General features: G+C 41.1%; 1 protein-coding gene across 2 annotated transcripts in view; it reads left to right on the top strand.

Moving 5' to 3' along the window:
* The first annotated feature begins 3890 nt into the window (after positions 1–3890).
* gcgrb (glucagon receptor b) overlaps positions 3891–25721 on the top strand; it is a 41644-nt gene continuing 19813 nt past the window's right edge. The window contains exons 1-2 of one of the 2 annotated variants that reach the window (XM_034542249.1): positions 3905–3997; positions 4102–4244. The gene's annotated coding sequence lies outside the window, so the exon portion shown is untranslated. Of the gene's footprint in view, positions 4245–25721 lie in introns of both variants that reach the window. The other variant, XM_034542233.1, reaches the window with a different exon arrangement.

Below are 25721 nucleotides of genomic sequence, written 5' to 3'. Positions count from 1 at the left end.
AGCCAGACAACCATCAGTCAAGAGACAAAAAGGATTTATGAAAACCATCGCAAGAAGCATGAAAAACATCAAGTTAAGAATAAAGTTTCAGGGCAGTTTCCGGTTTATTCCATTTAAAAGGAGCATTGTACCTGAAACTCAATTGTCCGAGGTTAGTAGATAAATGGATTGTGTCTTTTCTTTGGCTGCCTGGTAACTCCACGTTCATATTTAAGAAATGTTTTTCCTCATAGATAGGAAATAAGAAACGCTTTGTGTTCACTAAACTATATGGACGATTGTACAGCAGCTACAGCGATGCACACTCGTAATGTTGCATTACGTGTTTTGAGACTATCACACTGTAGAAAAGAGTTTTGAAAACATTTTCAGAGAAAAATGTCACAAATCTATTTGTATTTTGCATAGTTTGAATCAACTTGCTTTTAATCATTTTCAAAAAGTTGTTATTGAAGGAGCAGTACTGGGACTTTGACTAAGATGACAGTTATTTAGTATTTTTACACACCGATTCAACAGAATTGTTGAGGGAAATTAAAAATAAATTAATTGAATGGAACAGATGGTAACTTAGAGTCGTATCATTATGAAGATCTGTAGTTGCCATCTGCACAATGTTTACAAATTAATTGCCCAGATAGATCTTTATGAACTCAAAACATTACTGCCAAATTCAGAGCAGAGTTGTCAGTCAATGACTGGCTGAGAGTTTTCATGAATAAGCAACAATCGATAGACATTTAAGGACGGAAAGTGTTACTCTTCATCATGTGAAGCAGCTCTGACGTTAGGGAGCCTTTTCTTTTTCTCCTCATCCTGGCTTATAAAATACATTAACTTAAGAATCGCTTGTATTATAATGTGTGACACAACATGCTTTTTAACTTTTAAAATATGTAAACTGTGTGTGTGTGTGTGTGTGTGTGTGTGTGTGTGTGTGTGTGTGTGAGAGACGGAGAGTCCTAAGTAAATACATTCTTTGTTCATTCCACAAAATACTGTCAGTTGATGCTTCAAACTTCCAACTCTCTCTGAACCTTGACATTTAATATGTTTTCACATCTTTAATCAGAATCGCAGTTTATCGAGTTATTAGAAGTGCATGTGGAAAATTACTCCACAAACATGCATGTTTGTGTATGGTGGACATGTCTTCTGAATGCTGATGCCATGGGGATCATGAGGATTATCCTTAAAGGCTCTGGTCTGAGTTGAGCACATACAAAGCTGCGACAGCTCGAGTCCAGAGGTCACTCTGATATTGAATTGTATTTTTCATAAAGACCACCTGCAATACCACCGAGAGTGATTAAGAGGTAGCAAGACCACAATGTCTGGGACCATTCAGCATCTGACCTGAGATCAGATTTAATCTAAGAATTGCACATTAATAGATTCTCATTTAGGTCTCAAATGAGATTCAGAGAATCCTACTATATGCAAGAAAAATGCCTCTCTGGTTCATACTCTCGTCTGAATGATGATTATAGTGCAACGGGTTTTATTTTTAATTTTAAGGGTTTTATGATGTTATTTTCCGACCCTCTTCAAGTCTGATCAAGGCTGTCAGGGTTTCCCCCAAAATAAGATAAGGTCTAACAAATAAAATTATGTTTTTTTCAACCACTTTGATTCCATTTACTTTATGCACTTTTACAGTCGGAAATACACCACGTTTAACATCAGTATCACAGCCACTTATTTGGATGTGAAGACAAAGGTTATTACCATGTACTGCTAGAAAGTAGAACCAAGTAAAGTAATAGATGGTTTATTAGGTTTGCATAATAATTTAATTTTGAAAGGGTTCACTTAGTCAAGTCAAGCTGTGCCTCGCGGCTCTTATCCATATACTTCTATTCATCCTTTCAGTTCCTCGTGGTCAACATCACTGATGCCCACATACAGGCAGCCAGCACCCTGCCCTCATCACCTTTAAGACTTCAACTCAGATCACCGGTGATCAGTGAGGTTAATTACAGTGCACTGACCCTGAATGGAATCTCTCTGAGCAATGGTCTTGTTATTAATGCAGAGAAGCATATGAATGGAGATTCATAGGGGATGGGGATGCTTGTTAAATAATAAAAGAACTCAACTTCTCCATCAAAATGAAAACTGACAACAAACAAGACACGTGGTTTACAGAGCACACAACTATCTTTTAAAATATGTAGCACACAAATAAATATGGTAAAGCAATGAGCTGTGATCGGTGTTCTTGTTCAATCAGTGTTTGTATGAAAGTCGAGGACTGACAGAGATTCACTTGTCATTTTCCTTTTCAAGAGTATCTCACAGTGGGGTTTTAATTAGCCATTATATTGCAAATGAAATAGAAAGTACATTTACATTCAATATTATGTTTATTTGACTTTTAGACATTTTAATCTTCCATCTCTGAACTTCCATATTTGTAACCGTATCCCTGTGTTTTATGATACAGAGACATGCAGCTACAGAGCTGCACGTCATGGGACTGTATAGAGAACAGATAACGAGCAGGGTCTCCACTTTGTTTCCCCCACGAGTCTCATTGCTTTATCAGCAGGTCACGGGTGTGTTCGAGGACTTAGGACCAAAATGCAGACACTGAAATCGAACAGGTTGTGGAAAAGAAAGTTCACAAACGAATGTCTTGTTCGTGTCATGGCTTCCGGCCAGAAAGTGGTCCAAACAAGCAAACCCACCCAGAGGGGCCAGGCAGGATAAACAAGATGACGGTATCGGGAACCTCAGGAGGAGGAACAACACTCTCCTTGTTCATCGCGTCTATCTATTTCTATAAAATAGAATCTACACTAAAATCACTTCCGATTTTATTCCTTTGAATTGTGAGGAGGCCACTTCCATGAGTCAGAGAGAAAAAATGCTTAATGACAGATCCACATTCAATTATGAACACCGGCTTTACCTGGATAAAACTAACTGTACTTAGAATAATCTTACCGGACGTTCAACGAGTGGTATTTCAAAATAAAAGTATAAAAGCATGATAAACACGATAAGATGTTTTATTTTTCCAGCGCTGTCAAGGAGCTGAGAACTAAAACTTCCTGAATTAAAGGTCAATTTAAGATACACGGTGCTTTACATGCTACATGATATCATCATGTGACGATTACAGAAGTGGAGGAATACCTAACTCGTTCAGAGGGAATAGACGTGGCCTTGAAACAAACCTGCCTCATCCCTCATTGAGATTCAGAGAGCACCAGCGAGGGAAACTTCAAGGGTGTAGTGATCTTTACATTCCTGAGCTCTGTACTAATCTGTTCAGCATCTGTTTTTTCTGTCATCTTTAGGATTGTTAAATGTCTTGTTATACAGTTTTCCTCATCTGCTATAACAATCGTGGTAATAATGTGTAATGTGTTTCAGCTCAACTGAACACATACAGAAGACTGCAGCTTTCAAAATGAATGTTTACATCCAGACATTATTGCACATCAGGCCCACATGACATTGCACTATACTTTTAGGCTGGGTCTCAAGGTCTCATTTCGAATTTTTCTGTACTGGCATATTCTCATTAAAAAGATGAAGCCATTTTACTTTTCTGCTACATTCAAAGTCAATATCAGACCCGAAATAGTAATAATAAAAATAAATGTATGTGTTGTAGGCTATTTAAAATGTGATCACAATATATTCAATGTTAACATGGTTAACATTAGGATAAGCTAGTCAGGCCAAATACACACACACACGCGCGCGCGCGCACGCACGCAAGCACGCACACACACACACACACACATACACGTACACACACACGCATTGTGCTTCATCTTCAGTACAGACTTGCAACACGTTCACCCGGAGTTGTATTTTGAAAGTTTCCACCGGAAGTCTCCTCTTCATATTCTGACTGGTTTGAGTCGATCTGGAGCGCGCAGCACCAACAGCGGACCGTTCAGCCTCTCCCAGTGCGACGCGCTTCGGTCCACTGTAACGCGAGCGAGACTTCTTTAGAAAAGTGATTTACAGAGAAATGAAAGTGAGCCTAACTGTACAAGGGGAAAGTTAAGAGCTCACAAGTTCATTCCTTCTTTTTTATTTATTTGTTTCCATCCTAAGGGACCTTTGTTTAAAATAAATTAGTTTCCCTCTCCCGTTGGACACGGTGATGCGTGCTGGTGGGGCTCTGCGGACTGAAGGCTACCTGCGGTGATGGGTCGGGCATCGAGATGAGCAGCGGGCGGTGTGGGGGTGCCAGGGGCGCACGAGCAGGTCTGGAGGCTTAGGTAAGAAGGGTTTGCTCTGTTCACCTGTTTCCTGTTCTCTCGAAGCTTTACAGGATACAACTTCCTGATCCCTGTGCTCCAAACAACCTTTTATTCTGGGAGAGAGCGCAGCCTCAACTTTTTGAGATGCTTCAGGAGCTGCAGCGCGTGTGTGTGTGCGTGTGCGTGTGCACGCTCTCTTAGCTACCTGAGCGCGCGATTGTGCTATCGCTAAAAGGGAATTAGAGAGCCTAAATAAAACAAACAGTTTCCTCTTTCAACAATCAGCTGCCTGTCATATTTTAAACTGCATGAACAGCAAACCGAGTTCACTGTGGTATTTAATCATCATCTGCCATAGTGATCCATAACCCATGGCACGTACACTTCATAATTCACCAATATGATTCATCCACCTACCACACATTGCATAGGCACTGCTGATGTTTTTTTTCCTTTTCCTAAACCTATTGAATGTTAAACTAATTTAATTTCTCTGAAATATATGTAATGTAATTTGTTTTAAATTGTTGAAACATTCTTTTTTTTCTGGAGTAATATATATCATTTTTCTTTCTGGAGTTATAGTCACACAATACTTCTACTATGTTGTAGACAACAGTGTATGGTTGTGTGTATGTGACGAGTAAATGTTATTTGGTTTGATAATTGTGCTTGTTGATGACGGACAGAAACATTGAGGTTGTTTGAGACATTGGATGAGCTGATTATAAAGATGGTGTACGTCTCACAGCTTCTTTGCTCATGGGGAATGAGAGGCATGTGATCTCTGCAATGTAATAATGAAAATGCTGGAGTATAAATATATATTCTTCTTGCCCCTTCTATATATCATTTTCTTTTTCTCTCTCTCTCTCTATGTTTATTTAATGTCCTTCATGTGAATGCAAGTACAGCTTATTATTGATGTATATCACTTTGGTAGTTTTGTAGCTCCTAAAATATGTGAGTAGTGTGATAGGAAGAGCTGCAGAAAGCTGCTTTCAGGATTCTGTTATACTGTTTGATTTGAATATAATTGCTGAATGATTGTTTTTGTCGTCATCATACAACAGGCACGGTTTTCCGTCTGAAACGGAGGAAATATTTTGCATTCCCAACAAACAATGTTCCTTTCTTTATCCTACATGTCTTGTTCTCAATGCATGAAGTTGCATCAGACTGCGCTGGGTAATCAGCTGGAATCAGCAGACATCTCTGCCGGGTTTTTTCTGCTTACATTTGACATCTGGACAGAACAATTATTATAGCCTAATGCAGCTGCAACCAGAGTCCCCGTAATATGCCTTGAGGGGCTGAGTATGGCCCTGCAGTCATCATCAGTTAGTTTACATTACTATATAGAGGCCACATACCACATACATCAATGTTATGTAAGGGAGTATTTATTCGGTTGCTGCTTGAATAAGATCTAATTACTAATTACTAATCAGTTAGCTGATCAGCAGAACATTAATTTGAAACTATTTTGATAACCAATTAATCATTTCTGTCGGTTTTTAATGTAAAAATGCCCAACTTCCAGCTTTGCAAATGTGCTGATTTGCTGCTTTGTAATATATAATGATAAAAAGAAAGGTTTGGTCTGACTGTCAAATCAAACAAGCCATCTGAACAGATCACCCGGACCAAGGGAAACAAATAATAATTGAGGAAACAATCAGCATATTAACCGATGATGAATATTAGGACTGCAGCCCTATGTAGAAATAACCGATATATATATATATATAACTGCTACACACATGCCCTCTCTATGGCTTACTGTAATGGCAGGCAGCTCATTTCGGGTCTTTATATTTTTACGTGTTCTTTCGTGAACCTCACTGTTTTGCCTCAGAGGAGTTGACCTTTGTTCCGAGCCATTTGAAAATTGTCTTGATGTGATTGGCCATTAGTGAAGCCTGTCTCACCAACAGTGTATTCATCCCATCTGTCCTCATTCCAGATTTGCACCAGAGCTCTTTCTCTCCCTCTGTGTCCTTTTGCCCCCTTCTGTGTCTTCTTCCACTCTCCAAGAAGTAATATCCTAAGATGTGCTGCCCGAGGGCTCTGTGGTTTCTTCAGACTCCTCTTTTGTAATGGTATGATGGCCGGAGATTTTATTTGCTTGGTCAGGACCGGTCGACACACATACAGGGAACATTCACAAAGAGCAGATATTGATTCTCAGACGTCGGTCTATCAAGCATGAAAGCATGAGGCGAAGTGAGCCATCTTCTTTTTTCCCTTAACTTTCTACCTCTGACACTGTTGTCAAAAAAGTTGAGGTACCACTGACAAAAAAAATGTCAACCAATAAACAAACAAGGAAGGAGAGTGGTTGTGAAACAAGACTGGGCAAGTCTCATCCAGCAGCACTGTGGATGGGGCCTGTAGGGGGCATTTATGGAAGAAAGTGTCGTTGTTGTTGTTTGGTCGAATGGTTGTCTGTCTCTATATTTAAATCGGCCCTGCATTGTCCAGGTTGTACCTCTTTCTGAATGCTCCCTTATTTATTCAAAAGTGGAGGCTGAGGCACGGGCTCACGTGAGGATCCTCACAATAGGCTCTATCTCGGACACACAGTTGATCCACTACCTTTATTCCACTGCGTGAAACCACATTATTCTACTCTTGTTCACAGGTGTTAAAAACAAAGTGGTGTGACAGTGGAGCATTTTGAAAGGTGCACCGCGTCAATGTGTGTGTGTGTGTTTTTTTCTCAGCATGCGTGTTGAGAAAAGGTCTGCTCTATAAACACAATTGTTTATTTAATCAACATTGACCCAGGCTGGTTTCTGACGTATGCTGCGGTCGCATGCATTCACACACACACACACACACACACACACACACACACACACACACACACACACACATTCTGAGCCTGGTTAAACAGAGACATTTTATGTGTCAGTGAAAATGACATGATGCTGATGTCATCAATGTGCGATCCTCATGTGGCTAATTAATCCAGGGTATGACCTCAGCAGGACACACGGCTGCACATCTTTCAGATGTTTTAAATTGCTGTTCTTTCTCTACGGACAGAAGTTGAACGTGAGAAAGAAAAGGCGTTGTCAATTTGGTCCACAGCATGCAGTTGTGACACATAGGTGTCGGGGAAATCAGATGGCAACCTCCGGTTATGAAGAGTGAAGCTAATGCGGAAGTGCCTTAAACTTGGATTTTCTCTCCTGGCCAATCAGGGGCGACTCCTCTGGTTGCACAAATAATTTTCATTACATTACATGTGATTTAGCTGACGCTTTTATCCAAAGCGACTTACAATCATGTTACATTCATACACTGTAGACACAGCTACAGGGAACAATTCATTTTCATTGTTTAGAAATCTATACGAAAATGATACAGCATTATCATTTAGATAATTTATTTATATTCATTCAGTAAATTATAGTTCCATTTAGAGTCTAATAGAAGATAAAGCAGGGTATGCTTTAGGCCGGACTTACTGTGATTGACAGGTTGTGTTGTCCTGTCTCCCTATTTTTTTCTTTAAACTTTTACCCTTTCATAGGGTTACCTCCTTCTGTTTCATGGATTGGAGGTCCATTCATACATTGTCATATTCATGTAATGTGTTTATGTAACTTTGTAAATGCTGTTCATTCTGTACACATGACATCTATTGCATCTGTCAATCCGGGGAGAGGGATCCTCCTCTGTTGCTCTCCTGAAGGTTTCTTCCCTTTTTTCCCTGTGAAAGGTTATTTTTGGGGAGTTTTTCCTGATCCGATGTGAGGTCCTGGGTCAGGAATGTCGTATGTGTACAGATTGAAAAGCCCTCTGAGGCAAATTTGTAATTTGTGATATTGGGCTATACAAAATAAACTGAATTGAATTGAATTGTTTTCAGTTCATGAAAGTTACTTGTAATATTTTGGTCGCTTTAAATGTCTTATTTAGCATTCGGTTGGACTCTCGTGTCAATTTCGGTTGCAAAGAAATTATGGTCAAATACCAAGATGGTTACGGCCAAAACGATGAACTTGAAGCTTCAAAATGGCAGTCCACAAACCAATTGGTGACGCCACTTTTTATTTATAGTCTGTGAGGGAAATACATATTATACTGAATGGCTTTGCCCTCGATGGACTGGCGGCCTGTCCAGGGTGTCCCCTGCCTTCGCCCTATGTCAGCTGGGATAGGCTCCAGCGCCCCCGCGACCCTAATGAGGATAAGCGGTATTAAAAATGGATGGATGGATGGCTTTAATACATTTTACAAAGAGGATACATGTATTTACTTTACAATTTTATATACAGCAAATTACACCACCATTGTAACTTAAACTCAACAAAGAGGAGGCAAGAGCTGTCCTAGTTCAATACTATCTAGTATACAATACTAGTTCATTATATCCACATTACTGATGATGATACTTTATCATCAATCTTGTGTTATTATTTTGTGAAAGCACAAATATTCAAACCTACAATATTTATCATAAACGTTGTGATATTTGATTTTCTTTGTATCGCCCAGACCTACATAATGTGTTAAAAAGTAGATGCCCAATTTTTTGACTGTGTTCTTGATAGACACTATCAACAATGAAAATAAACAAAGGAAAAGCAGAAGCTACTTACAGCTGCAGAAATATAGAAATCATTGTGGATTGTACGAAGAAAGCTTGAGGAAACTCTTGGAAAAGCTTGGAAAAATGATGTGTGTTGTTTGTTGCGTGTCATCCACTTCCCTCACTCCACTCATTTCATATCTGTCTCCTGTCTGATATAAAAAAAAGGGCAAATTCCCACCAAATAGAAAACACAAAAAAAAAACCTTTAAGATTACTTTTTTACTGTGAAGTTCAATTGGTGGTTGCATTATAGAGTTGTGGATCAGTTCTTGCTGACTAAAAGCAACGAAAGTTGTACTATATGATAGCTACTAGATTAGATTTGAGATTTGTTGGGATCGGTTGTATTTACTACTTTATTTTACGAAACCAGTACCGATTGGCCAGATTGTAACCGATTGTTTGTGGTTCCAAAAAAGAAATCTGGGTGTGGGAGAAGTTTGGGAAGACTGTGGAGAGAGACTTTCAGTCGGCCTCAAGGAAGTTCTGACAAACTCGGAAAGGGGGAGGAGGGCTTGGCTCAGGCTGTGTGCAGCAGGGGAGGAGAACTGCGGAAAGTGGTGGAAAGAGCTTTGAGGAACTCCTGAACTGACCAACCCGACCAACACGTCCTCTGTGGATGAGGCGGTTTGTCGACTTAGCCCTTTACCCTTGCAGGTCTGATGGAGGGGTCATGAGAGTTGGCCCATTCTGTCTACATGTGTTTTGTGGTCTTGGAGAAGGCTACCCCACACTACCCCATATATCTTGTCTGGTCTGGGAACGCCTTCAGGTTCTCCAGGAAGAGCTGGAAAAGGGAGAGGTCTCTCTGGAATACCGTGTGAAGTCTGCTTCCCCCAGATAAGTGGAAAGATAACGGATGGATAGATGGATGACTGAAATTTTTTAGTTCACTTTATTTTGTCTTAAACTTTTCTATACACTCAAAATCCACTTAAAATTGAGCCCGGTTGCCAGACAAGAATGTTGATATCGGACAATTGTTCAAAATCTGTTCATGGCAACTACAGTATGTTGAAACATATACATCCAGAAGTTACAGAGCAATATTATGAATCATTGAGAGTGTAGGAGTTTATTTCCTCCCTGGTTAATAGTATCTCTTCTTTAGCTCTACTTTTGGTATATATTTCTCTTTAGCTGCTAAATGCTCCACCATGTTCGCTAGCGGTCGAGTAAGGTTTGTTTTTAGAGCGTCTGAGCTGAAAAACAGTTGCAGTTGAAAATAAAAGATAGTAACAGTTTTACCAGCATAGTATATATGTGCTGGTAAAACCGTTACTATCACCTACCTTACTGTTATCTTAAATATATGCTACTGCTGCAATGCCTCAGTGTGTTGTCACCGATGACTATCTGGATGAATCTCATCTGCTCTAGGAGTTTCTCATGGCGGTGAAACTGAAAACCATGAATGAGTCCATCACATTCATTACGTGTGTGCGTCATCCCTCTCTCTACCACTCCCGCTTTCTCTTTCTGACTTCTCAGTGTTTCTGGCCTGCATCTAAATCTGTTATCTCAGCCATTTCCCCCATTAATGTGAATAATACTACATACACTTATACATACAGTTATATACTCCGTGTGATAAGGAAGTCTGTTAAACGCCCTTTCTTGTTCTGCTGTATGTCTACCTCCCCTTCACATTTTTATTTCACCATCTCCTCACACTGTAGATTAATCCCTGTGTTCGCCATTACATCTATTCCCCCCCCACTCTCACATTCCTTCTGCACACCCACTCTCAAATTGCCCTTTCTGGATCTCTCCATATTTTTTCACTCTCTTTGTTGAAGCGTAAAATTGAACCTCTCCCACCTCCACACAGACGTGTGATAAGCTCATTTATTCTCCCCGGGTCTGCACCCTTATGTGAGGAGAGAGGAGAATAGTAAAATATATAGACAAGTGGGGCAAGTGCTGGTCAGGACAATTAACCACTAGAAAAAAAATTAATGATTTGATTTGACATTTACTATAAAGTTGGCCACCAGATATCTTCAGTAGTTGAAGCTTAAGCTCTCCAGTGCCTCCCTTGCCCAACGAGAGGCTCTACGGATGTTGGATGATCATTTTGCCGTTCACCTCTGAGGTCCAGACTGAAATATCTGAACATGCTTTGTTATGACATGTTGTACAGACATTCCCTTTGGTGATCCCTTGACTTGAGCACCAGCATCAGGTTGGGGCTGCAAAATTATTAGAATATTAATCACAATCATGTACATCGACTGTAATATCAACATAAAAAATGGATGCTCCTCAAATCTCAGCTGCATATTAAATCACTTCCTACACTAAGAGCCGGGCGCGATCTAAATGTTTTGGCTTACCCTTCTGGGAGCTGTCATGCAGCTGCAGCTGCTGTTCAGAGAAGAAGAGTAATATGTATTTTATATTAAACGCCAATGCACTGCATTCAATATTGATCACAAATAAGTAAAAATAACCACAGGCTTGTCATCAAATTGACACTTTGGTTTTTTATATCTTGGTACGTTTTGCATTGATTGCCATGAAATTTGATACAGACACTTTCCTGGACATGAATGCCCCCCCCCCTCTTTTTTTAAATCTCTTTTTTCTTCGTGTGGGTTGGCAAATACATTTACAGGACCAAATGAAATGCATTTGAGAAACAGGGCTTTTTGCTCTTTAACTTAAAGGAACAGTGTGTGAGAGTTAGTGTCATTTAGTGGCGAGGTTGCAGAGAAGCAACAACATGATAACTATGGTGGCCTTCAGGCAGTTATAGTTATCTTTAGGATTGTATTACTACAAGGAGCTAGTTTTATCAATATCCAATACTCAATCAATACATTTCATTACTAATTGATCACTTTTGAAAACATATATTCAGAACATACATTCAGAACAGGATTAGAAGTTATTCATTATTTACATATAACTTAATATTGTTTCTATTCACAGGGATGTTTAAAACTGCAAAGTCACCATATAAAGTCATTAATAACTCAGTGTAAACACATCTTGAATGTCAATAAAATAAATAACATTCACGAGTGAAGTTTATGAAGGATAATAATCACAAGCTCATCAGATACTATCAGTCATTCCTCCTATCCTCCTGTTTTCTTTGTCTCAGCCAGCAGACGTTTATAGGAACAAACTAGAATAAACACAAAGACAGCTTCTGTTAAGCTTGTTTGTAAAAAAAAAAATGCTTTGGCCGATCATGCGTCATGTGCTTGAGTAAACATAGTGGTGGTGGAATTAGGTTTCACTTTCGTTTATATGTTTGTGCTTGTTAAACCGTTGTATTGATAAAGTATTGTTTTTTTACTGTTGTATTGCAGTAGCAGGAACTAGCGTAGAGGTCAATTTGAGTATTCTTTCCTTCACCGAGTTCACTTCATCCCCTTTCAGCATCTTCAGTGTCTGTGTTTGTGTTGCAGGAGCTACGGCCGGCTCAGAGCGGTGGAAATGCTCGCTTCAGCGTGATAATATTACACCAAAACAATAAAAAGCACTAATAAAAAAAGCACCAGTAAGGTCGGGGGCACGTTTAATACTGAGTTTTGGTAGCCATCTCTACCTTTCAGGTCATGCAAAAACGCACAAGGCCAGAGACGTTTTTTCGTTAGTGTTTGTCCGATATGGGCTGCTGGAGAAACATGGCGGCACAAGATGGCGGACTCCTCTGGAAGACGACCCGCTAAGGATATTAAGTGGATAGTAATGGCTTTTTAGTAAGTGCAGCAAATGCACCGCAGACGTGCTGGGAGCAACTTGAAGCTGGCGAGCAATCCGCTGCCCCTGAGCTGATACATTATACATGAGGCGCTAATATATAATGTGATCTACTGTACACAGCTGGGAGGGAAGGTTTTTAACGTATTTCAGCACTGAAAGACATTAATTACTGAGGATGTGAGAGATCACACAGTGATGTCCTTCTGAGCTTTTCTGAATGAGTGTGTGTGTGTGTGTGTGTGTGTGTGTGTGTGTGTGTGTGTGTGTGCTGTTATGTGGAAGTCAGTAGTGCTTGTGGAGACAGTATCTATAATTAGACAGTGGACATATACCCTCTCGGATATCACTTACCCCTCGATGTCTTTCACCAACTCCCAACTAATGTTTTAGTCATGCTGCTCCGCTGTCGTCATGACTCCCGTTGTTGGGACAACCCTTATTCTAGCTCACTATGGGACAGCTGAAGTTTATCCGGATGTCAGTCCACCATCCATCATGTTAGAAATAATAAGATGTGTTTTTATAGTAAAACAAAGTGACAACACACCAGGGAACAATCACACAATCATTAGAAATTATTCCTTTTGCTTTACAGCCAAATCGCATGACTCTGAAATATCTCAACATCTATTTTGTGGATTGTGAGGAAACTTTGCACAAATGTTCTTCTCAGAGGACGAATCCTGACTTTGGTGAACCCCTAACTTTTTATCTAACACCGGGTTTACATTTTTGTTTTCTTGTGAACTCTCTCGACAAATAGGGGATGGATAGCCATCAAATATCATATCGACGTTTATGTTCCTCTCAAGATTAATTAAAATGACTTTTCTAGCACCATCATCACATTATACCAGCTAAACATCGATGTTGTCATTGCTCAAAGCTTGAGTTTAGAAATTAAAACATAACACACATTTTGTCCTTGAGACGGGCATGAATCTTAACAATAGCCATCGATCAGAGGAAGACAATATGGAGTTCTGGGAAACCCTTCAACGTTAATAACAAAAAACATAATTTTTAACTGTCGTCCATAATGACATAAACAGTATGTTTGGTCGGGTAAGGTTTTTGTTTTCATCATCATATTGACTTTTATTGTAGAATGTACATTTTGATATTTGGTATATGGAAATGCAACTAATGGATTTTTTATTATTATGAACATTGGGATGAATTCTTTTGTTTTAAAATGTATCAGATATTTGTGTGTGACATGGGAATCATGTGACTTTTTCACTTTTTGCTTGAGCTTAAAGAGTCACCATTGCAAAACCTTGTTTTCTGGATCCCTCCTCCTTTTACATTTTAAAAAAGAAATCCATGTTTTCTGTGAGATATATGGCAACATATTTGAAAGCAAAGTAAAGTTCCACCAACTGTTATTTCTAATCCAAACAGTCTTGTTTTTTTACCCAGCCCCTGATCTTTTGATTAAATAATTTCCGGGTGCTGTTCTGTTTCATCGCCTGTTAATTTCACCAGTTTTGGCTAATTTATGTGGTAATACGCTGATTGAAGAACACGCAGGTTATTTAATGCAGCCGGCCACCAGAGCGGCGAGGAAGGAATTCATTCAGCGGTGAGCGTGACACAGAGCAGAGACCCCTCTGCTCTGCAGGCTTGTGACACGACGGGATATTTGAGAATGATTTCTCTGTTACGGACTGTTGAACCATGAATATGTAGCTGAGTGAACACAGATAGCCCTCGAAGATTATTAAAGAGATTTCTGCCGTCCCAGTTTCATTCTGGTTTAGTATGGAGCTTTTTTCTGTCTTTATTCAGAAGTGCTCTGTCCTTGCACTCAAATAGCCCTGCAATATATATATATATATATATATATATATATATATATATATATATATATATATATATATATATATATATATTGCCACTGAGTGGCTCTAACGTATCCAGGTGTTATATATCCATGGGCTCGCAGCTTGAGGTTACATTATCCACTACCAGTATAATGCAACAACATCTCCAACTGAACTGTGGTCGGTCAAGTTGCATTGTGGGTAATGAAGAGACCAGAATTTGTGTGGATTAAAACGCTGCTGCATCCGCTTTGAGCTGTTCAACAATGACGCAATAGATGCAAAAGGAGTGAATCTCTAGATCAGTAAAGTGCCCGTTTAAGTTCTCACACAAGATTACAGACCAAAAACACACATTCATGAAAAGACTTCCAAATGTGTGTGTCGCATGATCGTTGCTGTCTAATGTCGACACATCACAGTCGTTCATTTGAATGTAGTCGATTATCTTTTATAATTAATAGTTTTACTATTCCTGATGGTTTCCAGGATTAGTCAACTGTGGCCAAACAAGAACAAACAGGGAGTTGGAAAAAGGAAGAACCATTAGTTAGAGGAAGCAGATTATATTCAGTGTCTGCTGTATTTGAGGAATAAATGCAAAGCGAGACGGGCATTTATGACTCAGGGGAATTCTTTTGGATGCATGAAGCGTCTGTGAGTGTCGACTGAATACCTGAATTTGAATGTCCATTCTACCAAAAGCTTGACATAATTAAGCAGATGAAACTCTCATTCTTTCCGCTGCTGCTTTGTGCTGAGGTTTGGTTTTCATTAAATATGATTAAAGAACAGACTCGGGTCACAGCTCCTGGTCTGCAATCAGGGACAGCAATACACCGCAGCGAGGATATCGATCCTTGGATATGAACAAGTCATCATATCGCACAACATTAATTACACTACATTGTGAATGGCTCGTGTTGGTTTTAACCTGCTGGCTCACAACCTAAAGAACAATCTCACCCCGACCATCCTGGTTCAGCTGACCGTTGTCATGAACATCAGCTCAGATCAATATGCTGTAGATTTGAAGCATGGCGGATTAAGAGGCTGATGGAGATCGAGCCTTCTGCATGTTTGACTTCACAGTGTCACAACGCTACCATGCATTGACCTCTACTGTCACGACAACCATCACAGTTAACGTCCCACGAAACATCGACAGCACAAGACCAACGAGACCAAACCGGTGAAACACTCCTCTGAAGGTGAATTCAAAAACCTTCGGAGCCCAGGAGATGTTGTGGAGAATTAATTCATGCACATGAATGACTTCATTAGTGGTCTCGATTCAATATAACATTGAATGGGAAGATGACATTCATGAAGTGCTCGAACACTTATCCATAGTGAGAGCGTGAAGAATACAAACAAGACAATCCATTATTTTTGTTTGCTCTGCACACAGAGCAGAGATCTGCAGTGTTTACTATGATTAGTTTTCAATTCAATTTATTTTGTATAGTCCAAAATCAGAAATTACACATTTGCCTCAGAGGGCTTTACAATCTGTACACATACGACATCCCTGTCCCAGGACCTCACATCGGATCAGGAAGAACTATGAAGAAACCTTCAGGAGAGCAACAGAGGAGGATCCCTCTCCCTGGATGGACAGAAGCAATAGTGTCATGTGTACAGAATGAACAGCGTTACAGAGTTACATAAACATTCAATAAATAGTTCAAGTCTTCAAAATGCAGTCAAGCTCAGACTGTTTTAACCTAATGCCTTCGTCTCTCCCTCTGCAACAACAGTAAAACGCACACACAGTGAAGAACACAAGGTGAGAATCATCTTCTACCAGATGACCTCGCCATCGAGGCACAGCAAGCTGTGAAAAAAGTAAAAGCGCTCTTTGTCTTCGGTCTTATTGCTTTCCATCTCACTGCCATTCTTCTACTTACAGCGAGTGTGAGTCTGTCTTCTGTCTTCTGGATGTGAATACCACAAACTGCTGCCATACACGGATATTTTAAGCGACAAGAGTAGCTGGTTCCACGTGTGAAATAGACTAAAGAGGCTCTAGTCATTCAGGAATGGCTGGTTTGAGTAATAGATTCACGAGTTAGAAGGCGTATCAGACGCCTGCACGCCTGGGCGCTTTGTAATAATATGAAGAAGGATTTTACAACTTTAAAGTTATCACACTCACACAACAGTCACAAGATTTAGTTTGAATCGCTGGGACAAATTAATTAATCGTGAATAAGCAGTTACACCTATTTGAGTGGCCAACGCAGCACCTTCACCAGACGACATGGCGTTGTGTTGCAGCTACTCTAACTCATGGACGGAGACTGTGGGTATAAGTCTGCCATTGGCCGCATATTTCACGCGGCCTTCTTCTCCCCTTCCTGTCGCTATTATCTATAGGCTGTATATATTATCTATCTATTTTATGTCCTGAGCTTAACGTTTGTCAAGATGATTGTTGTTGGTTTGATGAAATACAAACAAGTGTTTTTCCCCTTCCACCAGAATAATAATGTGTGGAGTCGCACCTTTTGACACAGCGCTGTGGGGGTGGGGCTTTTTGGGGACTTTTTTTGCCAGATGACCAGGCATATTTTTGGAGTGTGGAGTCTTGAATTTTTTTAGCTCAATGGAAAAATATGATGCTAGTTTGATTGTTTGTCACACAGCCATGAGTGGGACGTTGACTCGCATCTGACACACAAACACACACACTTTCAGTCTCTTTTGTTTTGGACGGAAATTATTTATTTTTATCTGTCTGGATTTACAATTGTGTCTCGTGGTGATTATTTATGATTGAGACATCTGCGACATGAAACAATTTGGTATTAAAATTGCATCCTGTTGGGATACTTGTTTCTTGTTTTATACGTCTATAATTGGGTATTTATCACAGGATAATGACTTTTAAAATGTTGATGTCATCCACTGCGCTAAAAATTCAGATTCTAACATTGAACATTTAAATGCACAAACACGTGGACGCTCACAGACTCCCAGTCCGCACATTAGAGCGTTGTGTGTTTACAGGCAGCAGTGTGAAAGATTATGACGTTTCAAAATGCAAACAGAAGATGGACCTTCATGATTGAAGTTAATTAATTGTATTAATTTGAAACACAAGGAAAAGTGGTGAAGTTGAGGCAGCATTTTATTTGCAGGTCGAAGTCGTGCCTCTTCCCAGATGAACCAATGACGATCAAATTGTGAAATAACGGTAAACATCTCGTACTTTATATGTACGATGAGCAAAGTCAGTTTGGAACGTCACTGTGTACAACACAAGTAAACACTTTGTCAGGCATTTTATGTGCTGGAGCACACTCAGCATCAATCTGCCTCATCTGTCTAGCCACTCCCTCTTTATCGCCATATTGATTTCATTCATGTTTTCTTGCTGCTTAATCCTGTGACACAAAGCACCTGAGGCTGTTTGTTGATATCTGTATGCACCCTCTGTCTGTTATGACATTGATGCTGCGACGCGGGGACTGACACTGATTACTGTGCGCCAACCGGTTCCTGCAGAGCGCTCCAGTCGGGTCATTGATTCCTGTTAAGTTGTAATCACATTTTCAATAGTGTTTCTTCTTCAATTTCCTCTATCATTTTTGCTTTGAAGCATAAAGACACAGAGAGAGCTGCCATTCACATCTCATTCTGTCTTTAACGCATATTTGTCTTACGTCTCCTACACACACACACGCACACACACGCAAACACACACACACACACACACACGCACATAAACACACACATACACACACACACGCACATACACACAAACACACACACACACACACACACACACACACACACACACACACACACACACACACACACACACACACACACATACATGCAGAGTAAGTAGGTGTCAGAACAGTTTTGTATCCACCCTGATTGGTATTGTTGAGTCACGTATACTCTTCTTTGCATCCACACATGACATAAAACACGCGCACACACACACACACACACACACACACACAGTCCTGCTTTTCAGGCATTTGAGGCAGATCACACATTTGTGCAGACACTAAGCCTGTTGAGTGGACATACAGTATGTGTGTGTAGCAGCAGGTTTGTCATCACTGCTGCCTCTGCAGGCTCGACTCCATTAATAATAGTCAGTGGGATGAAGGCAGCGTGGACAGAAGTGAGTGAGCTGCAGGGGGGGATTATAAAAGGAACGGTAAGATTGAACAAACCAGCTCTGATACTCAGGTTGCATTGACTGTGTAGAGATTTGGTGATCATGTGGGTGTACACACAAACTGGTGACTGGTCATGCATTCGAGGCAATACACTGAGGCACAGAAGGAGACCATTGACTGTTTTTAAACTTTCCATTCTGCAAATATGAGAGACGAGGTGGACAACAACAGGGATTTGATTTCCAGGGCCGGTGAGACGGACGCCAGGAGCAGAATGTATCTGTTCTAGTTAGCTGGTTAATTAGCGTTAACTTTATGAGTTGGTTTCGAACACTGGCTATTTGAATCATTTTGAAACATAAACCCTATAAAGTGGTCGTAAATATACACTTGTTTTCTGCACACATGACGCACAATTGGAATTCCATTGCAGAGCTGAGGCAGAGACAATTGGTTTAGGTTAGATGTTGACCTTGAGGTGTTAGGGTCAGGACAGCTGATTGGCCAGGGCAGAGAAACTAAACAAATCAGCTTCCTGCTGCCTCGGCGAGGTCTTGAACGCTGCACAGGACGGGTCTTACCGAGAAAAGCGTGACATCATGCTATATGACTGAGGCTAAGTACTAAGCAAATACTCAGCCTCTTGATCAGAAAAACATACTTGGACGAGCCTTTAAGTAGTTAGATTTATGCTTTATTAGTTTGTATTTCGAGGATGATGACTAAATCTTGCGTTTGGCAGATGCAATGCTTGTTTGTGTATTGAAGTTGGCTGGGATTGCCGAGAGTGTATACAGACATGTTTGAATATAATAAATATAATGAATCCTTTCAAAAAAGACACAAAGCTCCTAGTATACGAGTATTGTTCTCTTACTAGAGCTCCATGCTCACACCTTCAGTTTGTGTTGAACCCAGGAGCCACCGTTCGGTTCTGAAGAGTGAGTGTCTACGAATGGAAGTCTTTGAGAAAATGACCCTTAGTAAACATTGTGAAGTTTATGATCTCAGTCTCTAGTTTCAAGTCTTCTTCAATACAGCATGATGTTCATTTCGTAAATTATGGTCCCATTTAAAGTAAAGTAGACCACAAAGCAGTGTATGCCTTAGGAGGGCCCTACCTTTTGATTCACAGGTCGCTACCCTACCGGAGACGTATACGGATGTCTCCACGTCACTCCTCCGTGAAACATCTTCGCAAAAAACATCAAACTCAAGGCTTCAAAACGGCTGTGCACAAACAAATGGGTGACGTCACAGTGTCTTCTTATACACAGTTTATGGCTAAATTCAACGCCTGACGGGCCTTAGATACGGTTGCAAAGCTCTGATCGGAGAATCGCTTGTCGGGGGAGGGGTTTAACACACTTTTAGTCCGTTTTCTATTCGTTTAGATGAAAACATGCAGTGTGAACACATAACTGACATCATGTATGGTATCTATAAACATGCGCTTGGTTGTCCCTTTTGGTTTTCATTTAATGGAGAGCTGTGCAGCGCTGATCTCCTTCAGATGACAGAAAACCTATGGCCCTCCCCTCCTGCTTCCTCTGGGGTTTTCTACATACAGGTGTACACATATTTCCCTGTCATCTTGCTCTCCACACTCAGTCCCATTTCAGTATATATGCTGCAGCATGTGTGCTGTATTTCAATGCTACAGACGTCAGTGCAAAGATACGCTTGACAAGTGGGGTTTCTGTGTGTGTGTGTGTGTGCAGGGTTGTTAATTTCTATGTTGCATTCACGGTTACATGTTTATCTACTGAACATGTGGAGAGGATCTTGCAGGAAATTAAGTGAGCGCATAGCTGTGTGCCTGCGTGGCCTCGGCTTGTGATGATTGCATTACTGATGTTGATTAGGAGAGAAAATTAAACCATATGAACAAATATGAATAGTTGAGCAGTGGTGTGTGGCGTCGAGACCGACAGGTAAAAGCGAATATCGTGCCACATGACGCACAACTGAATGTCCTTTAGAGTTGCTCTCCAGGCTCACTGTCAGTTAATTCAGCCTCTTGAATGGTTTTCTAAGAGACCTAAGGGTCCCTGACCATTAACTTGCAAGCACTTGCAACGGGATGATTAATGCAGCACTGAATAAGGTGACAGTTTTCTTCAATAAAATACAAGCAGGTTTTCATTAAAGCCCACATATCCATGGTTAAAACACACACATTAACACACAAGTGTTTAAAGACGCTTTCAACGTTGATAATGAATAAATATTGAGCCGAGCAAGGTGATAACACACTGGAATATTGACTTCTCCATTTCCAAACACAGTGCATCAATGTTTCAATTGCAAATTCAAAAGGTGACCTGCGTGTCTGTCAGAGTTGACCCGAATATAATACTAATACAGCAACTGCATAATTAAATTTGTTCAGTTGGATGGTCTTTTAATTAAGTGAATGAGGAAAGGAGTGAATATTTACAAAACTTTAATATGACCACACCTGCAAACCGTAATGACTAATTTACAGCAGACGTTTAGATTTGTCATAGCAGAATAAGATATGTCTGCAGTCTGCTTAGTTGTGTTGAACAGTCAACATCATAGTATTTGTTACACCTGTGCTTCTACTGTAATAAGTCAAAATGTCTGTTGTGATAAAAACAACCAGGTGTAGCTATTAACACAAACAATGGCTAAATTCCATTTAGCTGCTTCAGTTTCAGGGTCCTGGTTTTGTGCACGCTCGCTCACTGTCACACCGCCACGACTCACTGGGACACTTGAACAGAAAAGAGCCATCGTTGATATTATTACTAACACCTGTGCCTTTGTGTTATGACAAATGAAAATGAGTGTTGTGAAAAGAGATCTATTACTACATGAGCTCAGCAAACTCTCAGCACAGCTTTAATCAGCCGGGAATAATTGAAAACACTTGTGAGGGTGTGCAGGAACTTTAATCATTTTAACATTTGACTCCTTTCCATCCTGCGAAGGCCTGAAACGACAGCCACCACAGTGTCGTTGTAAACGTTGGACTCCCTGCAGGATTCTACATGCCGGGTAAACTGCAGGAGGCGGCTTATTTGTCTTCACTGGAATCCTTGACTGCATACAAAATAAATCTAGCCCTTTTCTTTTGCATTACGTTTTGCTTTTAACGTAATGCGCCTTTTGAAATTGCATTCCGTACGTTTGAAAAATGTAATTACCTCTCTGTGAAATACTTTGCTAAAGTGATTAGAAGGATCCACTAACTCCCCCCGATCCTCTTATCCGGATCATGAAACGATGGCTTCCATTGGTATTGTAACGGGGGAACCTTTTGTTGCCTGTAGATAACAAAGCTCAGTTTTTTTTTTCATGCCATCTGCACATTTTGACCTCTGACCCTTCAAAACATCCTGGAGACATGTCAGCAGTTAATTGATGACATTTTTATGCATGTTTTGAGTGGCTTGAATTTAAAAAGAGATGTAGTTGAGTTTTTCTTGGCATGACTGAAGAAAACATTATGAATGTAATTATCTGTAATATGATTTAAAGGAAATACATCTGCAGCCAAACCTTCTCAGAAGAGTTATGAGCAGGAGACAAATGCAGCACACACCCTGTCTCTCTCTCTTTCACAACCAGAGAGAACGATCAAGCTCTGTGTCTCAAGAGGCATCAGGCACATATGGGTCTATTTAGCTTTAAAATAATCATCCAATTTGCTTTGTTCACTAAATCTGAAATTAATTTCATCTGACAGCAAAGAATGTATTCTCTCTTTTTACTTGGCTCACTTTTTATTCTTGCACAAATTATCCGTTACAAACAGATCCCATCAGACAGAAATGAGAAAGAAAAAATAAGTTAATATTCATCTTTTTAATGGGTTTATAAATGTGTTTACCAAGATGAAGGAAGATGGAATATATATTTTATATTTTTAAAGGAAAATGTTATTTATCGTGAAGAGAAATCTTACAAAAGTTCAACAGCATCTAAATCTGTTATTTCTATTCAAAAGCTGTGATGAAAACTAGTACCCTCCAATCCTTCACCTTGTAATTTAGGTCTATAATATATATAGCAGTATTTGATATGAAGAAATACCAAAGTATCTGGATGTCCACCCCGAATCGGATTGCTCTGACTCAAACCTCAGGCACTGGATGCCATAAAAATAATTAATAGTCACTGATATGCAGCCTTTTCAGTGTCGCATGGGGGTCGGGAACAGTGCCCATGGACTGGCAGACCGGGGTGGTGGTTCCCATCTTCAAGAAGGGGGACCGGAGAGTGTGCTCGAACTATCGTGGTATCACACTGCTCAGCCTCCCGGGAAAAGCTTATGCCAGGGTGCTGGAGAGGAGGCTCCGACCGCTTGTCGAACCTCAGATTCAAGACGAACAGTGCGGATTCTGTCCCGGTCGTGGAACAGTGGACCAGCTCTTTACCCTCGCAAGATTACTGGAGGGGTCCTGGGAGTTTGCCCAACCAGTTTACATGTGCTTTGTAGACCTGGAGAAGGCTTTCGACCGGGTCCCTCGGGGGTTTTTGTGGGGGGTGCTGCGGGAGTATGGGGTGCCGGACCCGTTGGCACGGGCCATCCGGTCTCTGTACGCCTGCAGTAGGAGCTGTGTTCGTCTCCTCGGTAGTAAGTCAGACACGTTCCCGGTGGGTGTTGGCCTCCGCCAGGGCTGCCCTTTATCACCGGTCCTGTTCGTGACCTTCATGGACAGGATATCTAGGCGCAGCCAGGGGGCGGAGAGGATCCGGTCCGGCAGTCTCGGGATCGCCTCTCTGCTGTTTGCGGATGATGTGGTCCTGTTTGCCTCCTCGGACCGTGACCTCCAGCATTCACTGGGGCGTTTTGCAGCCGAGTGCGAAGCGGCAGGGATGAGAGTTAGCACCTCCAAATCTGAGGCCATGGTGCTCTGCCGGAAACCGGCGGATTGCTCCCTCCAGGTGGGGGCAAACTGCCTACCCCAAGCGAAGGAGTTCAAGTATCTCGGGGTCTTGTTCACGAGTGAGGGTAAGGTGCAGCGGGAGATCGACAGGCGGATCGGTGCGGCTGCAGCAGTAAAACAGGCGCTGTACCGGTCCGTCTTGGTGAAGAGGGAGCTGAGCCGGAAGGCAAAGCTATCCATTTACTGGTCGGTCTACGTTCCAATCCTCACCTATGGTCACGAACTCTGGGTCGTGACCGAAAGAAGAGATCTCGGATACAAGCGGCCGAAATGAGCTTCCTCCGTAGGGTGGCCGGGCTCAGCCTTAGAGATAGGGTAAGGAGCTCGGACATCAGAGGGGAGCTTGGAGTCGAGTCGCTGCTCCTTCGTGTCGAAAGGAGTCAGCTGAGGTGGTTCGGGCATCTAGTCAGGATGCCTCCTGGACGCCTCCCATTAGAGGTTTTCCGGGCACGTCCAACTGGTAGGAGGCCCCGGGGAAGACCGAGGACACGCTGGAGGGATTATATCTCCCGGCTGGCCTTGGAACGCCTCGGGATCCCCCAGAATGAGCTGGAAAGTGCTGCGGGTGAGAGGGAAGCCTGGGTCGGCCTGCTGAACCTGCTGCCACCGCGACCCGACCCCGGATAAGCGGGTGATAATGGATGGATGGATGGATGGATGATATGCAGTTTGCCTGGTTTAATCCAAAGTCCCAACATGGATCCGTTTGTGATACTGATGTGATGCACAGGACAGGAAACACACATTTGGGGCAGATGACATCATCTTTGGATGTCCTGACTAAATAAAGTCAGTCAACAGTCTTGTGTCCCAGGATCAGTCAGAGTTCTGCACAGATTTGATGCTGTGTTAACAATTTACAACCAGTTTACCTTGAATGTAATGATACGTTTGAGAAGAATAAAGACCACTGACTGCCAGTAGAGTGAAGTGCAGTGAGCTGAGGTAGTGACCGAGGGATGATGTTGGCTTATCTATTGTGCTCCAGTAATCAGCACATTATTCAGTCTTGTTCTCAGACTGCCTCAGCCCAAAGCCCTCTTACAGCCACAGGAAGAATGCTTCTTGTCACAAGGAAAGGAGGACGTTTTTACAAAATCCCAAATAAAACCATTTGTCCGTTTCCCTCCGACAGCCAACATCGATTTCTTTACCACGGCTGTTCCCTAACCACTAGATTATTGTTGTTGTTACCATAGTAATCTAGATGCTCAAATGTGGAATATTATCTTGTTTATTGTAATAATAATATTATGAAAAATAATAATATATAATGCATAATATATAAGAATAATACACTGGAAAAGTATAATACTGTTTAAAGTAGATCCAAACATAAAGTCGACAGATCTCAAATGGTTTCATGCTTCAGAGTCATCACAAAGGTTTTTTAATCCCATAAAGACACGTTGTATGTGTGAGGGGACCTCACACTGCTGCCATGGTAACCATGGTGAAGTTAGCCACATTAACCTTGAATAACACAATTATATTTGGAAGACATTTTTTTCTTTCTTTTTCCATCACGTCTCCGGTACTTCAATGCATTTAGCTCAAATCTAATCTTCAGTTTATTATAAAAAATTATTGTATCATTTGTGTTGTTGATCTGTATATATATATATATATATATATATATATATATATATATATATATATATGTTATTATAATCAACTTTATCAGATGTTTACACAGCATTGTTCAGCTTCTGTTGGTCAATGTACCAAACAGTTGTGTGTTTGCCCACGAGCCAATATCTTGTATGTGTTTCATTGTACCGTGGTCACAATATTGGTGCCATGATTGTCTTCATCCATTCCTTTAAATGGCACACATGCATGCATGTATATATGCGGGCGCACACATGCACAGTTGAGTGATGGAGTCAGAGCAGCTATGTAAACGGGAACAGTGCTACAGGATTGTTAGCTTCTTTCTGCTTGCCCTTTTGTTTTTGCATTAGCTTTTGTGCACTACCAAGGCTACAAAAAGAGCCTCCTATGTGTGGCTTTGTGCACCGTTCACGTGGGTTTCCACCATGGTTGGTCACTGTTGTGCATCAGGCGGCCATAGACCAGCTTGTGTCCCTCATGTTTACGGTTGTCACAGGTGAGACAGTGTGTGTCGGGACATGTTTAGTTGGTGCACCTCTAGCAAAGGCATGACAGGCAAGGTTGGGTGGTTAGTTTGGATATGACACACACCAACACACCCGCTTGTGACATTTTGCAAAAAAAGAGAAAGGGTTGTGGGAGACACTATAGATCAGCCCTCTCTGCTGATATGT

This window comes from Cyclopterus lumpus, chromosome 1 (genome assembly GCF_009769545.1).
Source record: "Cyclopterus lumpus isolate fCycLum1 chromosome 1, fCycLum1.pri, whole genome shotgun sequence".
NCBI lineage: Eukaryota > Metazoa > Chordata > Actinopteri > Perciformes > Cyclopteridae > Cyclopterus > Cyclopterus lumpus.
The sequence above is the reverse complement of the archived record's forward strand: the minus strand, read 5'-3'. Positions and strand labels throughout refer to the sequence as shown.